This window comes from Bufo gargarizans, chromosome 2, assembly GCF_014858855.1.
Source record: "Bufo gargarizans isolate SCDJY-AF-19 chromosome 2, ASM1485885v1, whole genome shotgun sequence".
Lineage (NCBI taxonomy): Eukaryota > Metazoa > Chordata > Amphibia > Anura > Bufonidae > Bufo > Bufo gargarizans.
Window position 1 is genome coordinate 180,617,217 of NC_058081.1, and position 22,498 is coordinate 180,639,714.

Consider the following 22,498-nt stretch of genomic DNA (forward strand, 5'->3'; position numbering starts at 1 on the left):
ATAGTTGTAATATACATATTAATCTAAAAAATATATATTTTAAAAGAACAGATTTTATTCTTTGCAACGCCATATTCTAACTCCCATAACCTTTTTTAAAGTTATGCCTACGGAGATGTGTGAGGACTCATCTTACAACGTCCGCTGTACGGAACGAATTACATTTATATATTTCAATAGTATCGGTATTTTAGGACATGATACCGATCATCTTAATTTTTTTTTTAATTTTATTATTGGGAAAGGAGGCGATTTAACTTCTTATACATTTTTTTATAAGTTCCCCTAGGGAAACTGAATATGCGATCATTAGATCGCTGCTTGCAGGGCTTGCATGGATCTGTAATCTTTTCGCTGGGAGCAGAAGGAGAGGCAGAGACCTGATGCTACAGACACTCTCCATGAGTCTTGCGCTGGGATCTAAACACAGGGTGCAGGTCACAGATCACAATTGCGCTGGAGGGCTCAAAATGCACTTCATCTAACTTCTATAATGCAGTAAGGTTCAATGCTGGTATCATTTTTTGTGTGTGTGTGTTACCGGAAAACCCCTTCAAAGTGATTCTGTGCATGCAGTGATTTAACGGCCCCACCTTTTTTATTTGTTGGGCCACAGAAATATTTTCGCAGCTTTTTTTTTAAATTATTTATTTGTGACACGCAGGGTTGTTTCTTAAAAGAATTTTTTTTTTTTTTCTTTTTCACTTTTGTATCGGACACAGGTATTGCTGGGAGCTTGGGATGGTTTTTGGAGGTGACAGGTTCCCTTTTAAGGCTCCATTCACACATCCGCAGAATGGGTCCACATACGTTCCGCAAATTGCGGAACAGGTGCAGACCCATTCATTCTCTATGGGGCAGGAATGGATACGGACAGCACACAGTGTGCTGTCCACATCCGCATTTCTGGAGCGCGACGCCGATTTTCCGGTCCGCGGCTCTGAAAAAAAAGAAAGAACATGTCCTAATCCTATTCTTGTCCGCAATTGCGGACAAGAATAGGCAGTTCTATGGGGGTGCCGGCCGGGTGTATTGCGGATCCACAATGCCCTACAGACATGTGAATGGACCCTAAAGGAGAGTATCAGAGCATTAAATGCTCTGATGCTCATATCAGGGGGGCTGCCTGGGTGAAAATGGGGGTATGTCCGGGTTCAGCTCTCTAATATGTATGTCGTGATTGAATGGCGTGGCAATGGCTGTAGTTTGGGTTAGCATGGGTATTTTTATTTATAATTTGTTTTTAATTTTAGCAGTTTTTTGAAAAAAAACTTGTATGCATTTTTGGTATAGAATATGTCCCCAAGAAGTCATAAAAGAACAGCAGGAGGCATATTTTACTATAAATTAGTACCAAACATGCTGAGTTCCGCTACTGTGAAGTGGTTCAGAGATCTTACTGTATAATTCCGTTGCAAATAATAGTCCAGCTTTCCTGCTCCCCACTGGTTAGCAGTTTTATTCTGTAGAAAGGCTGGAACTCATGAATAAGTCAGACTCTTCTCTGGAACACACTGCCAGCTTTATACAGGCAGTTCTCGGAAACCTCTTTGCAATAGCAGATAAGTAACAGGCTGTTGTCACTGCTTTATGCATAAAGTGGATGACCGGTTCCCTTTAAAGGGCTTCTGTCACCCCACTAAAGTCATTTTTTTTTGGGGGGGGGGGCTAGTTAAATTCCTTATACTGCGATATATAAAAATATAATGCTCTTACTTTCCTTCAGCAGTTTCTTCTAAAAACAAACTTTTATAATATGTAAATTAGGTCTCTACCAGCAAGTAGGGCGTCTACTTGCTGGTAGCCGCCTCAAAAAAACCGCCCCCTCGTCCTGTTGATTGACAGGGCCAGCCGCGATCTCCTCCTCCGGCCGGCCCTGTCAGCATTTCAAAAATCGTGCGCCTGTGTTCATTCGGCGCAGGCGCTCTGAGATGAGGAGGCTCGCCTCCTTAGCACTCCCTCAGTGCGCCTGCGCCAATTACATCACCGAAAGAGAAGACGTCATCGGCGCAGGCGCACTGAGGGAGTGCTGAGGAGGCGAGCCGCCTCATCCCAGAGCGACTGCGCCGAATGAACACAGGCGCGCGATTTTTGAAATGCTGACAGGGCCGGCCGGAGGAGGAGATCGCGGCTGGCCCTGTTAATCAACAGGACGAGGGGGCGGTTTTTTGCGACGGCTACCAGCAAGTAGACGCCCTACTTGCTGGTAGAGATCTCATTTACATATTATAAAAGTTCGTTTTTAGAAGAAACTGCTGAAGGAAAGTAAGTAAGAGCATTATATTTTCATATATCGCAGTAGAGGGAATTTAACTAGCCCCAAAAAAAAAAAAAAATGACTATGTGTGGGGTGACAGAAGCCCTTTAAAGGGGTCATGCATGATTATTAGAAAAAATGAAAGTCGGACATCGTATAATGCATGTCAATTCCTAACAAACTTACAACCAATCCTATACATTATATTGATCCAGAGCTCTCCCCATTCATTGCGTCAATTGCCTTGCTATATTGTGTCCTTTCTCAGGGGCATAGTCTTTCTCAGGGATTAGTTTTTTCTCAATGCCTCCCTTTCTGCTACAGTTCTCTCCCTGTAACTGTCAGCTTCTAATAGATAGGGCTGTTGGTAGTTGAAGGATTGAACTGAGCATGTGCGTCCATCTCAGCGATATTACTGAGAAATGAGGAACGCAGAAAACAGCAGGTGGTGCTATATACAGTTTCATTTTATTGAATAAGGGCCCATTCAGACGGCCATTGTGCTTTGCAGATCCGCAAAACACAGATACCGGCCAAATGCGTTCTGCAATTTTCGGACCGCACATGGTCGAAACCATAATAGAAAATGTCTATTCTTTTCTGCGGAGCCGCGGTACGGAATAACGGTGTCCGCATCTTTTGAGGGCCCATGGAAATGAATGAATCTGCAGACCTTCCACAAAATTGCGGAACGGGTGCAGATCCGTTCATGCGGCCTTGTGAATGAGCCCTAACTCAGTGGCAATACTAAATTTATAAATAAGTGCAACTACAAAAGTATTTAGATGCAGGCAGTGATTTGAAAAATGGCAAATACTTTTTATTTTATTTACATTTTTTTAACGGGTTTATATAGCTATAAAGCATTATCTATTATGCACCCATTAAGGCCCCATGCACACGGCCGTGTGCGGGCCGTGGAACCGCGGCCTGGATCCCTCCTGAGAGCTGGAGCGCACGGCGTCACTGGTTGCTATGACGCCGTGCGCTCCCTGCTGCCGCCGCAATACAGTAATACACTGGTATGACCTATACCAGTGTATTACTGTACTGTGCCGGCAGCAGGGAGCGCACGGCGTCATAGCAACCAGTGACGCCGTGCGCTCCTGCTCTCAGGAGGGATCCAGGCCGCGGTTCCACGGCCCACACACGGCCGTGAACAACGGCCGTGTGCATGGGGCCTAAGAGAATATTTCCCATTAACCATGGAAGATAGAACATAACAGCCAAACTTACAACTTCAATTTTTAAAGCATTTTTATCCTTTCCCCTCCCTTACCTGCTATGCCAAAAGACTTCTAATCCTCTCATGTCGAGACAGATTTTACTAGTGAATTCATGGTAACTGATCAGTGCAGGCAGCGGGAGAAACCGCTCTTAAGTCGAGACTAGAGGAATTTTCTTTAATGTGATACATCACAAACCTTTTTATATCCATTATTACTAAAGTTTGTTGAAATGACAGTGACCATTTAACCAAATCTTCACCCAAAACACTGTTTGTATAGTATATGTACAGTTTATGGAGAGCTCTCAGCATGTGTATTCAGTGGTGGAGAGTGGAGAAAACTGTTGCCAGACACCAACCAACAGCTTATCTCCTGGAAGAACTAATGGACAGGACAAAAATATCCACTTCGCTTGACTCTGGTCTGGGGAGAGTCGGGAGCTTCCCACACACAACGGGTTTAGCTGACAGTACACTTATGTTTATAGGGCCCTTAACTTCCCATTGCCTGTAATAGGAAGTGCTACAAAAGGACAGAGAGGAACATGCAGATATTTCCTTTATGTCCCAGGGAGTTATCCGATTGCCTGATTGGAGTCGGGAAGGAATTTTTTATTCCCCAAAAGTGGGGAAAATTGGCTTCTACCTCAGTTTTTTTTTTTTTTTTTTGCCTTCCTCTGGATCAACTTGCAGGATGACAGGCCGAACTGGATGGACAGATGTCTTTTTTCAGCCTTATGTACTATGTTACTATGTCCCATACCAATGGCTAGCTGGACCTCTGGTTGTATAGGGCAGATAATGCATTTAGTAGCAGTAGTGGCTTGTTAGTACAGTATATGCAGGGCTGGTGCTACCATAAGGCAGACCAAGCGGCCGCTTTAGGGCGCACCCTGGGGAGGGCGGAAAAATGTGACATGGAGGGGGAGAAATGTGACATGGGGGGCTGTTGGCTGGGGGATGATGTCTGACATGGGGTTCTGATCTGAGGTCTGATTAACATTTGGGGTCTGATTGGGGCTGTGAGCTGAGGTCTGATTAACATTGGGGGTCTGATTGCTGGTCTGACCTGAGGTGTAATGGAAAATATTTTTTTCTTATTATCCTCCTCTAAAACCTAGGTGTGTCTTAGAGGGCAAAAAATATGGTCCTTAAACCAGCCATTGTCTAAAGCGGAGAGAAGATACCAGGACCACAGAGAGGAGGGGGGGGGGGGGGCGAAAATGTAGCTTCGCTTGTGTTGGCAAAAATCCTTGCACCGGCCCTGAGTATATGGAAGCATTGTTCTGTTGAGTAGGCCTTGGGGAGTGCCATTATAGTATGTCAGTGGTCTTGCCTCTCCAGCTGTTTTAAAACGACTACTCCCATCATGTCCTCAAAAATTTCAGCTGCAATTTTAGGTTGAGCATTGTAAATATCTGCTAGTAATCTTTGCTGTCTGTCTTAATACTAGGGGTTTGATGGCCTCAGCTCAACCTTGCAGACCGTCCTGTATATGTAACTCTCTGTTATGTAAAACATTAATGTTATGTAATTATTTTTGTAGAAACTACGGGAGTCATTTATTAAGACGGGTGTTTTAGACGCTGGTCTTGATAACCCCTACATATGGCAGTGGAGACGCTAAAGTAGGGCTGCAGTAAACGATTATTTTAGAAATCGAGTATTTTATTGATTATTTTTACGATTAATAGAGTATTCTAATAAGAAAAAAATCAATTAATAGAATGTTTTCCTTTATAAAAACTCATCAGACCCCCTGCCATCAGTCCCCAACACCCTTTGTTCCCCCGTGTGATCAGCCAAAGTGCTTCAGTTCCCCCCAGTGCCATCAGCTCCATTACCCCAGTGCCTTCAGCTCTCCCCCACCCCAGTGCCATCAGCTCCACTTCCCCAGTGCCTTCAGCTCTCCCCACACAATTGCCATCAGCTCTCCCCCACCCCAGAGCCATCATCTCCCCCCCCCCCCTTTGTGCCAGCAGAGCTCCTCCCCTTGTGCCAGCAGCTCTGGATGTGCTGTGGAGTGTCCGGAGACCCCCCGCTCTGTGGTCCCATAACACAAACAAATCTTCAATGCAAAAAATTTGCATTGAGGATTTTTTTGTGTCGAATTATTCTATTTAATTGAGTAATCGTTTCAGCCCTACGCTGAAGTTATGAAGAGGCGCCGGCCTCTACATAACTGCAGGGCATCCACTGCCACTTCCTTGTTGTCTTACATTTAGACCCTTTTCTACACCTAAAACAGCCGGCCTATTTCCCTCCAAGCCCACTTTTATAGACCTGGCGTGAGCGGGGAAAAGTTGTAGATTTCGGCACAGTTAACCATTGCGCTGCAATCTGTGCCAGAAATACACCTGGATAATAAATGACCCCCTACATTTGTAAATCATAGATACATACTAGAGATATGGACTGTATGCTGTATTGTTTTATAGCATTAAACTCTACAGGGAAATAAGCAAGGGATGTTCATGACAAGTGCAGAGAAACACCTCCTATAGTAACTGCTAGGATGAACAAATATTTAAAAATGACATTTTTGCAACTGCTGGGAAAACCTGACTGTGTGCAAATGAATCTGCTCTGCAAATTGAAAATGAATGGCACTGCAGTAACCGCTCATCACATAAAAGATCAAGCTTTCACAGTAAATCAGGCATAATTGCTTGGAATACTGATTTGTTATTCTCACGCAGCAGGACATGGAGGTTTGGGGACACTTTTTCATAACGTCTGTTTGTCAGATAATATACTGTAGGATTGTATAGATTCTCTCTTTTGTCCGTTGATTACATACATTAGATGCCCGGTATATGGGCAGCAGATATAGATGTTATATATACCGTAGTGATATGCACAGACCCGCTCACTTTACCTACATGGACATGCAGATAACATGCAGAATTGTAATGAAATGCAAATCTTCGACACTTCCCTATGGTCTTCAGTCTACTGACGAAAGCAGTCTACCAAAAACATACAGATGTCTACAGATTTAGGCCTCCTCCACATGACCATGTCCATTCTGCAATCTGCGATTTGCCAATCTGCAAAATACGGATGCGGTCCGTGTGCATCTCGCATTTTTCGTGGGACTCACGGTAAAAAAAAAAAAAAAAAAAATGCCTATTCTTGTCTGCAAAATAAACAAGAATAGGACAGATTTCATCATTTGCAGCCCGGCCGCGGACGGGCCTGCGGACAGCACACTGATGACATCCGTGTGCTCATCATTCCATAGACGACAATGGATATTGTGGCATATTTAGCAGTGCAACTGCACTCGTTTTTGAGAGCAAATGTGTTGAAAAAGGGGGATCTTAGGTTTCTCACCATGTTAACATAGCGTCAGAAAAAGGGGCACATGTTTTTAGTTAGATGCAATGCAACTTAATTACAGGAAACTTTGACCGGTAAGACCCTTCTTAGGTTAGAGATACCTGTGGAATCTCAGTATCTGCACCATATTCATCAGCACTGCATGGAGAATCCATTCGACAGTGCACTAGTGTCAGTAGATATAGTGACATAGTTAATACGGTTGAAAAAAGACATAAGTCCATCAAGTTCAACCAAGGGATAGGTGGGTACGTGAATCCCAGAAGGAAGTGAGACTCAGATTTCTACACGTTTTCATAAGCATTAATGTTGTTTACTTTTAAGAATTCATCTAAACCCTTTTTAAAACTGTCCACTGTTCCTGCTGTGACCACGTCCTGAGGAAGTCTATTCCACAGCTTCACCGTTCTTACAGTAAAGAAGCTTTGATGCTTCTGGAGACTGAACTTTTTCCTCTCCAGTCGGCAGGCAGTGCCCCCTTGTCTTTTGAGGGCATTTTACATGGAACAGTTTTTCACCATATTTTTTTGTATGGCAAAGCTGCAGTGACTTCATTCAGTAAAACTATGAATACCGCATCTTGCCTGACGACTTTGCTGTTTCTTAGCATAGATCATTAACAAACAAATCGAAATTCATAGTTATTGCTTATTTAGACAGACCTATAACCTGCCTGTGTTGAGCGCCGATCAACAGCTGTTTACTTCAGGTTATATGGCATGTTATTGTCGGTATTCATATGGTCACCCGGCCCACATGCAGTTTGCATACATACGGTTGGCAGCACATGCTGGCACAGAGTGATGTTTATGTCCACATAAAGGATGCTATCAATAACAACGGGATAAGTAGACACGTTTTCATGGGATAATAACTAGGTATAAACATTTGACCGTTCATCAGGCCGTGTAAATGGACCTTAAAATTTTTGATCTGTCATAGTGAAGCATCAAAGGTTTCGATCAATGGGGGTCTAAGTGCTGAGACCCCCACTGATTTCTATTGCGAGGAGATAGAAGAACTCTCAAAGAACAATGTCTCTCCTCCATTCTGGAGATGGGGGTCATAGACGTTCTATTGAGCCATTCTTCATCAGTGAAGAGAGATGTCCCTCTGTATGAGTCCTTCTATCTTCTCGTTTTAGAGATTGTTGGAGGGCTCAGCACTCAGAAGCCCATTGATCAATACATTTGATATGTCACTATGACAAATCAAAATGAAAAAAAAAAAGTTTGGATACTGTCTTTTACACTGTCAACAGCTTGTAAATCATCCACCTGGAAGTTAGGACAGAAATGTTTGCCTGATTCGCCCTTCTCGACTCTCCAGAGTGCAGTGGGCTGAGCGCTGTGTGGGCTGCCTAATGGTATTTGTGTGTGCACAGGATGAATCACGCTGAACTTAAACTGCTTCTAGTGCATGGCTGTTTCAGCAGCCGCGCTTTCTGACATCATTTATAAAAGTCAGTTTTCCTAAATAGAACACAGGATGTATGGTGCAAAATTCTCATTTGTAAAGTGTCTCTTTAGAAATAACATAACCAGTACATTTCAGCAACTGTCCAGTCAGGACCTGCTATTTATTTTCCTTGTTCTTCTTCCTCGTTTACTTTTCAGTTGATCTGTATTAGGGCAGAACTGTAATCTGTGACTACAGTTTAGCTGCAGTGCCTAAAAGACATCGGTGGTAGTCTGAGACACGCCCCCTGTCTCATCATTGGTTCAGGTTGCTGATTTCACCATTCTCTGCTTCCTCTGATTGCCTGCAAAACACAAGTCAGTCACATGCTGACTATGGAGAGCTGATTTCCATTACGTCAAGGGCACAGTCATTATAAAGTACAGAGTGGCAAACTACCAGATAACTGCCTCTTGTAGACAGGGGCATATGAGCCTCAGTCAGGGGGGAGGTTATTTAAACAGTTGTTTGGGTGACCTAAGGAAGTGGACACTGAGGGTGATATTTATCAAAACTGGTGGAAAGGAAGACTGGCTTAGTTGCCCACAGTCAGGGGAGCACCCAGGAATTTTGTCTGGGGGGGGTCCGAAAGGCAAAAAAATGTGGCATGTGTAGTGCGCTGTGCTAATTCAATTTTTCAAAGCCCCCTTTATATTTAAAAATGCAGGGAAGGGGTGTAGTGTGTTGCGCTGATTCTTTTACTTGGCGATTCTAAAAGCTCTGTAGGATTACAACAATGTATAAACAAGGAATACATTTTTTTGGGCCCTGCCCATTATTTAAAGCCCCTCCTACATATAATAGGCCACTCCCAACAAACACTGTACAGCTGACATTCTATAGTTGAGGCCTGTCTCCACACATCATACGGAGAGGGGAGGACGTGTCCTGGCTGCACTGCCTGCTTCACATTATACAATAAACAGCAAGCTACAGCCAGGAAGCTCCTCCGCTCTCCTGCCTCCCCAGATCCTGCTCAAGGCCTGTGGACCGTCCTCACCCAGCTCTGAATCCTCCTTCTGCAAATGGCAGGGGGAGGAGCCGGAGCATCTCCTCTCCTACATAGCGCCCCATACCTCTTACATCCAGTGATGTCACCTTTTGTTGTAGACGTTCTGTTTCTTTATCTTCTCCATTCAGACCAGACTGCCATGATGATTTTTCAGCCATCTCCCATCCCCGCAGAGATTAACAAACAGACATTAGTTTCCCACATTTCCATCATCTTCACATCTTCTGAACACCCTTTCCTGCCACCCCAATACTATACTTTAGAAACAGTCCCTCTGCAAATACTACTACCACACAGATAGTGCCCCCTTTAACAATTATTGGCACACAGTGCTCTAAAAAAAAAACTGTGCCCAGACACTAATAGTATAAAGATAATGTCCCCCAAAAATTAATTGTGCTAAGCTGATACTGTGGCAGGGTGCCCCCCAAAGTAACAGGGCTCCCCAAAATAGAAATAATTCTCTGCCAGAGCACACTTAGTAGTAATAATGCCCCTATAGTACCCATACTAGTAATCATGTTCCTCATAGCCCCCCAGTAGTAGCAAAGCTCCGCATAATACCTCCTAGTACTAATAATTCCCCCTACAATATGACAGTACATGAAATACCCCCGCTTAGTGCCCACTGTTGAGCTAATGTCCCCATAATGTATGTCAGTATAAAATACCCCTATATAGTACCCCAGTAAATGCCCTCATAGTGCTCCTCTCCCCCTTCCCCATAGTGTCCCCCATAATATGGCAGTAAAAAATTCCCCTTCTAAGTGCCACCATATGCCCCAATAGTGCTCCTCTCCCATATAGTGCCTCCCATAATGTGCCAGTAAAAAAATGCCCCCTTAGTGCCACCAGATGCCATAATGTCCCAATAAGAATAAAGGCCCCTTTAGAGCCCCAACTTCCCCTTAGTGCCTCCAAATAATGCCCCTATAGTGCCACCAGATCCCCCATAGTGCCATTCTCCCCTATAGTGCCCCTATAATGTGTCAATAAAAAAAGCCCCTTTAGACCCCCCAGATGCCCCCATAGTGCTTCTCTCCCCTATGGTGCCGCCCCATAATATGCCAGTAAAAAATGCCCCTTCAAAGTGCCACCATATGCCCCAATAGTGCTCCACTCCTCCATAGTGCCGCCCTCCCCTATAGTGCCTCCCATAATGTGCCAGTAAAAAATGCCCCCTTAGTGCCACCAGATGCCATAATGCCCCCTATGTGCCAATAAGAAAAAAAAAGGCCCCTTTAGAACCCCCCACTTCCCCATAGTGCCCCCAAATAATGCCCCTATAGTGTCACCAGATGCCCCATAGTGCCGTTCTCCCCTATAGTGCCCCCCAAATAATGCCCCTATAGTGCCGTTCTCCCCTATAGTGCCCCCCATAGTGTGTAAAAAAAAAAAAAAAAAAAAGCCCATTTAGAGCTGCCATAGTGCTCCTCTCTCCCATGGTGCCCCCCCCATAATGTGCCAGTAAGAAGTGCCACCCCCAAAAAAATGGGTCTGTAAGAATTGTCAGATGCCCCCATAGTGCCAGCTCCCGCCCCTCCAAAGAAAAAAAAAAAGAAAAAAAAAAGAAAAAAATACACTGATACTTACCTCCATCAGCAGCATCTTCCGGCCTGTGTCCCTGCTGTGTGCTGCCCGACTCAGGCGGCGCGATGATGACGTCATCGCGCCGCCTGAGCTGGTGTTCTGGAATTTTTTGCTACCCACGTCACTTCCGGTAGTGACGTGGGAGGTGTGTCTCTCTCCTCGGCTTCTCATTGGCTCTGCCTGGGGTTTGTCGGCGCAGGCGCGGAGGATTCACCCTTAGCGTGAACGCGCCGAAGGTAGCATAAAATTCCGGCCCACTGCACATGCACGAAGAAGACAGCCGAAGGTAGCAGAAAATTCCGACCCACTGCGCATACGCGAAAGAGACGACCGAAGGTAGCAGAAAATGCCGGCTTCGCGCATGCGCAGTGGGCCGGAATTTTCTGCTACCTTCGGCTCCTACTGCGCCTGCGCCGAGCTGTCTTGTTTAGTGAGCCGAAGGTAGCAGAAGATTCCGGCCCACTGCGCATGCGCAAAAAAGACTACTTGGCGCAGGCGCAGTAGCGCCGAGTCAGTTAACAATATAGGTTCACAAAATACAAATTTCTAGACCTCTTCAGCACCTCTGTGACGTTTCCTTGACAGTATTATGTCTATATTGTTGAAGATAGTTTTAAGGAAATGAAATAAAGATTTAAAATGTTATATTAGTCAGCACTTCAAGCTAGACGTAATGTAAAACTATCTTCCACAATATAGACATAATACTGTCAAGTAAGCATCACAGAGGTGCTGAAAAGGTCTAGATATTTGCATTTTGTTAACCTTTATTGTTAACTGACTCGGCGCTACTGCGCCTGCGCCAAGTCGTCTTTTTTCGCGCATGTGCAGTAGGCCGGAATCTTCTGCTACCTTCAGCTCGCTAAACAAGACGGCTTGGCGCAGTAGGAGCCGTAGGTAGCAGAAAATTCCGGCCCACTCCGCATGCGCGAAGCCGGAATTTTCTGCTACCATCGGTCGTCTTTTTCGCGCATGCGCAGTGGGCCGGAATTTTATGCTACCTTCGGCTCGTTCACGCTACGGGTGAATCCTCCGCGTCTGCGCCGACAAACCCCCGGCAGAGCCAATGAGAAGCCGAGGTGAGAGACACACCTCCCACGTCACCACCGGAAAAAATTCCGGGTAGCAGAAAATTCCGGAACATCGGCATCAGAAGAACAGGGGAGGGACACACCTCTCCCTCCCCTGCCGCAGCACAGGCATCTGGAAGCGCTCATCTCCTACTGCCCCCCCCCCCCCCCCGCTTCCGCAATTACATCCTGGACCCCCCCTGTAGGTGCGCCACTGCCCACAGTAACCAATCAGATTCCACCTTTCATTTTCAGAGCTCCTTTGGAAAATGAAAGGTGGAATCTGATTGGTTGCTATGGGCAACTAAGTCAGTTTTCCTTTTCACCAGTTTTGATAAATCTCCTCCTGAGTGTATATGGCAGTGGTAGTTGCCAGCTAAATGCCTTGAGAGCTTTAGTAACAGCTGGCTGTCATTTAGAAGCTTGGGTAATGGAAATATAGAAATACTTGTCACAGCAAAGTTCTTGTTATCTTGACTACACTTCCATAATAAACTCAATTTTCTTGTTCTAGACCTATGAACCCAGCCTTACCCATGCTATAGTGACTGCCACACAGCATTAGGCCTCTTTCACACGACCGTTTTTGTTTTCCGTTTTGCGGGCCGTTTTTTGCGGTCCGTATACGGTCCGTATACGGAACCATTCATTTCAATGGTTCCGCAAAAAAAAACGGAATGTACTCCGTGTGCATTCCGTTTCCGTATTTCCGTTTTTCCGTTCCGTTTAAAGATAGAACATGTCCTATATTTGGCCGCAAATCACGTTCCGTGGCTCCATTAAAGTCTATGGGTCCGCAAAAAAACGGAATGCATACGGAAATGCATCCGTATGTCTTCCGTATCCGTTCCGTTTTTTGCGGAACCATCTATTGAAAATGTTATGCCCAGCCCAATTTTTAATATGAAATTACTGTATACTGTATTTGCCATACGGAAAAACGGAACGGAACAACGGAACGGAAACGGAACCACAACGGAAGCAAAAAACGGAACAACGGATCCGTGAAAAACGGACCGCAAAACACTGAAATGGACATACTGTCGTGTGAAAGAGGCCTTAAAGCGGACGCGTCGACTTTCTTGGCATGTCTGCTTTAGTGTTTTTGTTCCTCCTAGAAATTTAAGTAACTGGGTGTTATCATTCCACTTGTCAAATGAGTTTGTTCCTATACACTCAGCACCCATGGGGAATACTTGTATTAACGGGGGGGGGGGGGGGGTAAAAAAATCAGGATAGGTGATGTATGTTGTATAACCTTTTGGGGGTGTTTTAATTACCAGAGCAAAAAGTCTCCGTTTGATATCCTGCATTCTAAGGGTGATAGTTTTATTTTTTCTGGTCAGTGACAGACATGAGGCTTTCTTATTATTTAAAATTCATTTTCTAGATCTTATTAAAAGAACTAGGGCTGCAACGATTAATCGAAGTTGTCGACGAATCCCGTTATCGAATAATCGGCCGATTCGTTGCTATGTGGGCGGGAGCGGACGGTCAGGTGCTATGCCTGCGTGTCATTAACCGGCAGTAACTTTACCTTTAAATCACTGCATCTTTATTACCTTATAATGAAGCTCCAGTAACAGGCAGAGCGGGTGGTGGCGTAACGTCACTTACTCACATGATGCGCTTGCTCAGCTTGCTTCATTCAGAAAGTAGGCGGAGCAGGTGCGTCACGTGAGTAAGTAACGTTATGCCGCCGCCCGCTCTACCTGTTACTGGAGCTTCATTGTAAGGTAATAAAGATGCAGTGATTTAAAGGTAAAGTTACTGCCGGTTAAGGAATACTGCTGTGAGCGGCGGGGCCGGGGCTGTTATGGAGAGGGGGATCTGTGGATGGCACTGTTATGGGGAGGGGGATCTGTGGATGGTACTGTTATGGGGAGGGGGATCTGTGGGTGGCACTGTTATGGGGAGGGGGATCTGTGGGTGGCACTGTTATGGGGAGGGGGATCTGTGGGTGGCACTGTTATGGGGAGGGGGATCTGTGGGTGGAACTGTTATGGGGAGGGGGATCTGTGGGTGGAACTGTTATGGGGAGGGGGATCTGTGGGTGGCACTGTTATGGGGAGGGGGATCTGTGGGTGGCACTGTTATGGGGAGGGGGATCTGTGGATGGCACTGTTATGGGGAGGGGGATCTGTGGATGACACTGTTAGGCCGAATGCACACGGCCGTGTTCTGCGGCCGAGAGCGGTCCGTGGTATGCCGGGCTGGATTCCTGTTCAGAGCAGGAGCGCACTGCGTCATTGGTTGCTATGAAACCGCGTGCTTTATGCCGCCGCTGGACTACAGTAATACACTAAACGAGTGTAAGGATAGGTCATCAAATCACATCGGCTTAGGCTACTTTCACACTAGCGTTAATATTTTCTGGTATTGAGATCCGTCATGGGTCTCAATACCGGAAAAAAATGCTTCCGTTTTGTTACCATTCATTGTCAATGGGGACAAAACGTAACTGAACAGAAAGGAATGCTCCAAAATGCATTTCTGTCCTGGGATGCGGAGCAAGACAGACCATGACCCACAATGCAAGTCAGTGGGGACGGATCCGTCTTGGCTATGTTAAAGATAATACAACCGGATCCGTTCTGAACGTTGTATTATCAGTAATGGAAGCGTTTTTGTTGAACCCTGCTGGATCCAGTAATATGCTAGAGTGAAAGTAGCCTTAAGCCTCATTTTAGGTCATATGTTGTCACGTTCGTCGGTCAAATGGCCTAGGTGCAGCTCAGCCCCATTGAAGTGAATAAATGACAATAAAGGTGTTAATATTATATTATAATAGATTATTAACAATAAAATATTTATACTGCTCACCCTGACTACCAGCGGGTCTGTGTAGCTCCGGCGGTGGAAGTCTGTACTGGAACTATACAGGAGCTCGCTGTAATGTTTCTGGTGCTGTGTATCTCTGGTGTTGACTTCCATCGATGGAGCTACACAGATCAGCTGATTGGTGAGGTTGTCAGACCTCCGCTCAGCTGGTGATGTTCTATCCTGAGGATACGCCATCACTTGCAAACCCTGGACAACCCCTTTTAACAGTACTTTACATGGGGCAATAATCAACTTCATGACTGTATAAACAAACATTTATGATAATGAATGTACACATGTCCAGCGCTCAAGTTTCAAGATTAGCTTGTATGATAACAGGGAGTGTGCTGCTGACAATAGTGAAACCTATAAGAACAGTGCCACAGTCCTGTTGCTTGCTACATATTCGATTGGTCCTCCTTATGGGCAATCTGTCTGCCTGTGTAATGGACCCTTAGGGCTCATGCACACAACCGTATGCATGTTGCTGTCCACAAAAAACACGGATATATTCCATATTTTGCATTCCGTATTTTTCGGAACAGCTGGCCTCTAATAAAACAGTCCTATCTTTTTCCGTAATGCGGACGATAATAGGACATACAGAAACAGAATGCACATGGAGTGACTTTTTTTTTCTTTTTTCCTGACCCATTGAAATTAATTGTTCCGTATACGGTCTGCAAAAAACACAGAATGGACACGGAAAGAAAATAAGTTTGTGTGCATGAGCCCTTAGGTGTAGTTTGCACAGTCAGTGTTTGCTTAGTAATAATCCATCAGTGATTGTAAGCCAAATCCTGGAGTGGGTCAAAAACACAAAACGGGGGCAAAACTTTCCATTACACCTAATCACTTTGTGGCCTCCACTCCTGGTTTTGGCTCCCAATCACTGATGGAAATCGCTGACCAAACACTGACATGTGAGCTAGGGCTTACCTTACTATTGTAACTGATACAACGCACCATCCAATGGCATCCATAACAATATACACACAAGTGCCAGCTGCTGTGACCCTGTAATACAGGAAATGCGTCTCCTCCATAGGTCCTACATTGTTCTCCAGCCCAGATCAGCCTTCTGACAGGAGCAATTACAGATGTGTTACATTCCAAGACAGTCTTGAGTCGTGCAAGCTTGTTTGGCTTGGGTCGTCAGATTGCCCATGCCAGTGATAATGCGCAACAGAAAAAAAAAAAAAAAACATTTCAGAAGAAAAAAAATCTCCAATGAAGCTGGAAATATTAGGGAAAATCTAATACAAGCCAAAAACATTGGCAGCTGACTAAACTCCAGACTCTCTGCAATCAGCAAAGCGTGATTACCATCAAATACCCTAGTTGGCCTCTGCTACGCCGTGCCATATCTGTTGCCTGATTGTATGCTTTATTTGATTTTTTTTAGAATCCATTTGCACTTGCTTGAAAGAATTAGCTAAGCAGCAGCGATTATGAATGCATTCATTAAAACTGAGGCTAAATGTATTTTTAAATGCTTCAGATTAACTGTGATAAAAAAGTGTACCAGACTCTGGAGTGTTGTTCTGTGGGAATAAATAGTGTTTTACTGGAGACATCTGAGGAATAAGCCAGCGTAGAGACTCTGCTTGTGCCGTCACTTTCACAGAATCCCTTTGGTGGCTTCTGGGTACAGATTCCTATAAGGAGATACTGTATATATTTTTTTTAATAATGCAGTGTAGTGTTGCTCACCGTTTAGCATGGGAGTTGTGTAGAATGGGAGTTGTAGTACATCCAATGGTATTAAAGCATAGTTGCTACAATTATATAGTGCAAATCTCCCAAGATAGTAATATATGGATTTGAGCAAGGATGGGATTTATAGCACTCTTTCCTCTCTATCTTCCCGACATCTCTTTCTGTAAAATCTACGGTTGACAATAGTACTCTTGCAATGCTGGCTGGAATTTCACACAGCGTTTAAGATACAACTGGCCAAATTGTATCCCAGTGTGAAGGGGGTCCCAATAATGTCCCTCTCACAGCAGTTATATCTATAGCTTTGATCAGCAAATACCTTACTGGCTGACTCCATTGCTCGGCTATGCAGATTCTGGTCTTTCTTTATCTCTGTCTGTCTTTCCCGAGTACTATAGTCATTGGTGAGGTCTTTCACTCAGTAGATAATCCTCAGACAAGGGGATTCTCTATAACTTGTGAGGAATGGAGCATATGTGGCAGCTTCCTCTATTTCACTGCCAGCTCTAGAACTAACTGAGCTAGAGAGAGATCCAGGATCCACACAAAAACTTCCTGCAGGGGCTGTGTCAGTTTAACTCTGTCAGTTCCATACATAACTATACTGGGAAAATACATGGCATAAAATGACATAACATTAAATAACAAAACAATTTTGCAGGCACCTTGACTGGGGCACTGCACTTGTCCTCTTATAAACACTGAAACACAGGCCATGCAATATTTGTCATTCACAAATGTATTAAAAATTGTAAGCAGCTGCCATGTTACCAAAATCTGCATTTTCTGAGAATGCACAGCATATTGTAAAAAATATTTAATTCAATAACAAATGAACACAACCACCTTCATCTAAATTTGCAGCAAACATTAGACAAAAATTCAAATTTGCTACTAAAATGTAGACAGATGTGGAAAAGTGCAGCAATGTAAGAATGCTTTAAAAAATAAAAATCATTTTTATTTGTATTCAATTATCAAAATACAAAGTGAAAGAAGAGAAATCTAAATCAAAATAATATTGGGTGTGACCACCCTTTGCCTTCAAAGCAGTATCATTTCTTTTAGGTATACTTGTACATAGATTTTGAAGGAACTCGGTAGGGAGGTTGTTCCAAACATCTTGGCGAAATCTTGGATGTAGGCTTGTTCAAATTCTTGTCTCTTCATGTAATTCCAGACAGACTTGATGATATTGACATCAGGGCTCTTTGGGGGCCATATCATCACTTCCAGAACTCATTGTTCTACTTTACTCTGAAGTTAATTCTTAACTACATTTACTGTATGTTTGGGTTGTTGTCCTGCTGCAGAATCGATTTGGAGCAAATCAGGCGCCTCATTGATGGTATTGTATGATGGATACGTATCTGTCTGTATTTCTTAGCATTGAGGACACCATTAATCCCGACCAAGTTGAGGACCGTAGATGAAGTGGTCAGCAACAGAAATTTGTTACAGCAGATGAAAGACAAGTTATGCTTACTTCCCTTCAAAATCAGAAGATGTCCAGTGATGCCAATAGCTCAGAACTGGCAGAAACCAGTGGGACCGAGGTACACCTATCTACTGTTAGGAGAAAGGTCTATATGGAAGAAAGGGTCCAGAAAGCCATACCTTTGACATGGAAACAAGACCAAGTGACTCAACTGTGCATGAAAACATAAGAACTGGGTGCAGAAAATTGCAGCAGGTCCTCTGGACTGATAAATCAAAATTTTGAATATTTTGGCTATAACAAAAAGTAGTTTGCTGAAGAGTTGAGGAGCGGTACAATAATGTGTCTGCAGGCAACAATGAAGCATGGTGTAGGTTCCTTGCAAGTTTGGGGCAGTGTGAGATGGGGAAACAGCTCTCATTGTCTGAACATTATGTTTGTTAAAATGAAGTTAAATATTCTGGACTGACGTTCTTTTACAAGATGCTGCTGTTTCCCAGGCACAGCTGAATGACTGCATATATATTTCCATATTCATGAGAGGTGTGGTTTGGGAACTTTCTAGAGGAAGCTGCCGCCATCTTGGGAGAGCTGAGGAGCTGTGTCTGAGCAGAAAAGCTAATGGATCCAGGAGTGAGAGGACCTTCTCTGTGACCACAGCTGCAGCTGAGTGAAGCTGATTGTCGTCCAAGACCTAGAGCCTGTCCAGGGAGAGGAGGATTGTTTCCAGGAAGACTGACAAGAGCTAATGAACAAGCTGCATACCCTGTCGGACCTCGTGTTTGCTGGAGAGACTGGTTGTTCGGTTCAGAGATATCAGTGAATAAAGAGCAGACCCGAGTCGGTAAGATCGTGCACGTATCTCACTGCAGTTTGTCGCCTAGAGACTTAAACCAGACCGGTAGTTAGATAGTTAGGGTCTCTGTTTTTGTGTCAGGTCTAAAGAGTTGCTCCTGGGACATTGCACATTTTGGGAGCTGATAAACACCCACAAACTTTATACAGTTCAGCGTTTTGCTCAGAAATAATAATCGGGCACGTGCTATCGGACTAGTTGTGGGAGGGAGAATAATATAGAGCACAGTAAGATTGTAAACCGCTGTATTGTACCGCAGGCCAGCTCGTACTAAGCACCCAACCAATTGTTCATGTTTGTTTCAGGGTAATGATAGGTACGGCGACGCAGTTTTAGTTGTGCCCGCCAGTAGGTAAATTATCGCAAAATTTCTGCTGGCATTCATCAGGGGGCGCCATGCTGTGCAACACAGGGGTCTCAGCCTTTGGACTGTGTGTATGTACACTTATTTCATGTTCTCAGCATTTGTGGTTGTGTTTATTACACATGTTAGTAAAAATTCCCTTTTTTCAAAAGCTGGTGTCAGAGTTGCTTTCCTTGTTCGTTACTTCGCTGTATCCCGAGGAGCCCACCTTGGTACACGGCTTACAACCGCATTTAGGCAAAGGAGTTGAGGATTTGGTCAGGATTAATGTAGTCCTCAATGCTGAAAAATACAGGCAGATACTGAGTTGAGCAAGCCTACATCCACAGAAGATCTGTGGTTACCGACCTAATATACTCTGGGTTATATTACTGCACATAAAGAAAAGGGAATGCGCTGTGGACTAAGTAACAGTATCATGCTAAATGATTCCTTGGATATAATGTTTGATTATATCTGCGGCAATCTTAAGTGGTGACACCACAGATATAGTGGGTGCAGTGCATGCACGGTATCCTTTATATTAATTATATAACAGTTTTTCTTTGCAGCAGTTGGTGCGGTACTGCTGCGATACCGCAGCAAAGTATAGGGATTGGATAGTGGATTATAAGAAGAGTTCCTTCCTAAACTTTGTGTTAGTGTACCTAGAAGAATTGATGCTGTTTTTAAAGGGAAAGGGTGGTCACAATAAAAATGATTTTGAATTTCTCTTTTGTTTATTCACTGAATAAAAAATTAAACAACACTTCTAAAGCATTCTTACTTTGCAGCATTTTTTCCACACCTACCTAAAACTTTTTCACAGTACTGTACATACCACACATGTCTAGGTTCAATGTTGCATGTGTTTAACTTTTTGCCTACCGCAGCACGAAATTATACGTCACAGCGGTAGGCTCCTATCGGTAACCTGACGTATAAAGGCCCCAGGTTCCATCACCATTTGCCACAGCCCATGCCGCTGCAGATCGTTGTGACTGCGCTGCCGTTAGACAGCTGCGGTAACACAGGGAGAAGTGCCAAGACCAGCAGGAGTGGTCAGGCTGTGATAGATCCCTGCAGCACCCTGCTACAAGGATCTATCACAGTGTTAAATGTAAAAGCTGTCAGGGAGCGCCTTTGCTTATGTAAGAGCGCCACCTGCTGGATTTTAGCCTGCAGGCTGTGAATGAACCCTTTCTGGCCCTGGCTGTGTCAGGAAGGGGTTAATTCGTAAAAAAATTAAATAAAAAGTAAAAAATAAATGATAAAAAAAATCATAAAAGGATTAAAAAGTTAGAGCAGTAGGTAATAGTATTAGCAGTAGTATAGCAGACTACGTACACACCCATACAAACCCCCACTTTTTCATTAATAATTTTTTTTTTTTATAAAAAAAAGCTTATTTATTTATATATATATATATAATTTGTTTTAGCAATAGCATTGTGGAATTTGTGTGTGTTAGGCTGCTTTCACACTAGCGTTCGCTGGTCCGCTCGTGAGCTCCGTTTGAAGGAGCTCACGAGCGGACCCGAACGCAGCCGTCCAGCCCTGATGCAGTCTGAATGGAGGCGGATCCGCTCAGACTGCATCAGTCTGGCGGCGTTCAGCCTCCGCTCGCCTCCGCACGGACAGGCGGACAGCTGAACGCTGCTTGCAGCGTTCGGGTGTCCGCCTGGCCGTGCGGAGGCGTGCGGATCCGTCCAGACTTTCAATGTAAGTCAATGGGGACGGATCCGTTTGAAGATGCCACAATGTGGCTCAATCTTCAAGCGGATCCGTCCCCCATTGACTTTACATTGAAAGTCTGGACGGATCCGTACTAGGCTATTTTCACACTTAGCTGTTCTATGCTAAAAATAATGCAGACGGATCCGTTCTGAACGGAGCCTCCGTCTGCATTATTATGAGCGGATCCGTTCAGAACGGATCCGCCCGAACGCTAGTGTGAAAGTAGCCTTAGGCTACTTTCACACTTGCGTTTGATGCGGATCCGTCATGGATCTGCACAGACTGATCCGTTCAGATAATACAACCGTCTTCATCCGTTTAGAAAGGATCCGTTTGTATAATCTTTAACAGAGCCAAGACTGATCAGTCTTGAACACCATTGAAAGTCAATGGAGGACGGATCAGTTTTCTATTGTGCCAGATTGTGTCATAGAAAACAGATCCGTCCCCATTGACTTACATTGTGTGTCAGAACGGATCCGTTTGGCTCAGTTTCGTCAGACGGATACCAAACCGCTGCAGGCAGCTTTTTGGTGTCCGCCTCCAAAGCAGAATGGAGATGGAATAGAGGCAAACTGATGCATTCTGAGCGAATCCTTTTCCAAGGAAAAGCCAAAACACCAGTCTAAAAGTAGCCTAAAATATACAAACATACGGTACATGCATTTTTTATTTAAAAAATTTAGGCATTCTAGGTATATTTTGTATAGCAGGGTTTTTTTCTGTGTAAAATATGCAAATGTGCGCATATTTTTTTGCATTTACAAAACAATGTTGAAAAACCTTAAAATGTCCAAATTTCCCCAAGATGAGTACCTTAGGGGAACAACATAAGTCACTTTGAAGGGACTTGTAATGTTTTGGGCCTCCTGCACACGAACGTGTGCGCCCCGTGGCCGTGCTGTGGCCCGCAAAATGCGGGCTGCAATGCACGAACACAGACAGTGGATCGCGGACCCATTCACTTTTTTAAATTTTTTATTAATCTTTATTATTTTTACAAAATTTCATACAATCTTCAACAGTCATTTTAGATTGTTTTGCATTATAAAACAGCATATATACAATTTTGCATAGTGCCCACCCACTCTTCCTTGTTCCTCCCCTATAAGGGAAAACATATATATATATATGACTTAATAATTAATCTGCATATAAAGCAATTTTTTCTTCATGAGATCCAAACCTGAAACCCACAATTTCTTTATCTTGCCTGATCATGTCCGCTAAGGGTTCCATGACTATAGCAAATAGCAGAGGGGAAAGGGGGCAACCCTGTCTAACCCCCCTGCCAATAGGTATGATATCGGAATATTCTCCGTTCAATATCACCCTTGCAGAAATTTCAGTGTATAATAATTTGACCCAGGAAACAAATATATTGCCGAATCCCATTTTCTTTAGTGTTGCCATTAAAAAATGCCATTCTATAGTGTCAAAAGCTTTTAAAGCATCTATAGTTAGAATCATGCGCTCACCACTGTTTGTGGATTCCACTTGGGTATTTAGAAAGTATCTCATAATATTTTCGTTTCCTTGCTAGTATTTTGTTGTCGGCATTAATCAATGAGATGGGGCGGTATGAATCTGGGAAGATTGGATCTTTTCCAGGTTTTAAAATAAGT

At 44.0% G+C, this 22,498-nt stretch overlaps 1 protein-coding gene across 2 annotated transcripts in view; it reads left to right on the plus strand.

The window, feature by feature from the left end:
* Nucleotides 1-22,498, plus strand: part of OTUD7A (OTU deubiquitinase 7A) — a 293,318-nt gene that overhangs the window by 207,588 nt on the left and 63,232 nt on the right. The gene's annotated exons all lie outside the window — the stretch shown is intronic.